At 71.2% G+C, this 1,741-nt stretch overlaps 1 protein-coding gene across 1 annotated transcript in view; it reads right to left on the bottom strand.

Annotated features, from left to right (window-relative positions):
- Window positions 1-1,741, bottom strand: part of LOC101626273 (transducin beta-like protein 3) — an 8,821-nt gene that overhangs the window by 2,072 nt on the left and 5,008 nt on the right. The gene's annotated exons all lie outside the window — the stretch shown is intronic.

The raw sequence follows: 1,741 nt of genomic DNA on the forward strand, positions 1-1,741 counted from the left end.
CGGGGCCGTGAGCGCACAGAGGTCGCCGCGGGTCCGCGCTATGGCAACGGGCGCTGCCGCGGGTGGGCAGCACTGGCCCGGGAAGGGGGCCAGGCCCTCGCCCGGCCGCAGCTCACGGCGGAAAGTCAACGTAAGGTCACAGATTGACGTTCACGGACAAACGCGGGCGGGGGTCGCGAAGGCGCGTAGAGAGCCCCAAAGGCAGTGGCACGAAGGGCGGCCACCGGCTCAGGCAGTCGGGGCCAGGGGGCCTGGGCAGATGCCTGGGGGCGTGGACGAGTCCTGGCTCGTGGAGAAGGGCCGGGCTGGTGCGAAGGACCCATTGGCTGGCCGGCAGGGAGTGGGTTTTCAGGGGCGAGCGAGGAGCAGGGGCGTTTGCAGGGTGGGGGGCGTGTGTGGGGACACTGAGGTCTGTGGGGGTGCTGCGCAGGCTGTGACCAGAGTGGGGAGGGGACCTGAGCATCCCCCTGGTCCCTTTCCCAGATAGTCTTGCAGGGGGCCAGCTGGGCCTAAGCCTGTCCTCCTGGCCCCCACCCCGGTGCTGGGGAGAGTGAAGGCTGATCCAAGACTGCAGGTCAGCCGGGTCAGCAGGTGTCCAAGGCTGGGGTCCTGGGCAGGGGGTTTGAAGACTGAAGGAGCTGGCACAGGTCTGTGTGGCCAGGTTGGCTTCCTGGAGGTGAGCCCCAGAGGCGGACCCCTGCCAGAAGGGGGGTAGTCCCAGCAGCAGGAAGGAGCAGGAACCCCGGGGTGGGGCGGCGGGAGGTGGGCGGCAGGGTTTGCCCACCCCCTCTGCCCAGAATGGCCAGTCTTGACCCCGGGGCCGCACCTGCGGTATGCCAGGATTCACAGGCGCCTCAGTCCTCCCACACCTCCAAGAGCCTGGCACTGCCGACGGGCCATGGCACTAGCCCCCAAACTGCTGCCCCACAGGGCGGCCTGAGCTCCGCCGCCAACACACACTAGCAGTGTCCTCCTCGGGGACTCGGGCGCCAGGGCCTGCCCTCCAACTCTGGACACAAAGCCCTGCGCACGGAGCCCTGGGCCCCTGCGGACAGTGGCGTCCCCACTCAGCCGCACAGTGACGCCTGGGAGGCGTCACAGCCCGGGCAGAGGCGGGAGCACCTGGACGGCTGCCCAGGCAGGCTCCGGCCCCTCTCAGCGCCCCCCCCAGCCTTCCGTGGGCGCCTCCACGCCCTGTGCTGCCACTCCCCCACCCAGAAACGGACTTGGGGAGCGTAGACGTGTGGAAGGATCCAGGGCCCGACCGGTCAGTGTGCCCAAGGGGACCTTCCCAGGCGGGGGACCTCCTGCGGGCTGCAGATGCCAAGGCGCACCCCTTGCCATGGCCACAGCCAGCCCCGGCGCCCCGGCGCGCCTGAGCAGCCCCAGGGTGGGTCTCGCTCCTGCCTGAGCCTCGGCCTCAGACGGGCTGTCACTGCTGGGGGTCACCTCACTGCCCCAGTGACCGGTGTCCTGCCCCCGCCGGGTGCAGAAGCTCCCACCCTGCAGCGACGGGCTGGACAGGGTGGGCCGTGGGTCAGCGGCAGCCCCACGTGCTGGCCCCGGAGCCAGCAGGGCCTGTGGGCGGAGGTCTCCAGCGGTGCTGCGGGGCTGGACACGGGCCGAGTGTGTGGGCGCCCTCCCCTCCCCACCGGCGGGGGGCCACAGGGCCTTCTCCGGCCGAGTGGCCGAGACCCAGCCTGCTGGGCGAGCTCCTGGACATGGCAGGACCTGCGGTGAG

Source organism: Condylura cristata, unplaced genomic scaffold (genome assembly GCF_000260355.1).
Source record: "Condylura cristata isolate star-nosed mole 26May11 unplaced genomic scaffold, ConCri1.0 scaffold00032, whole genome shotgun sequence".
Lineage (NCBI taxonomy): Eukaryota > Metazoa > Chordata > Mammalia > Eulipotyphla > Talpidae > Condylura > Condylura cristata.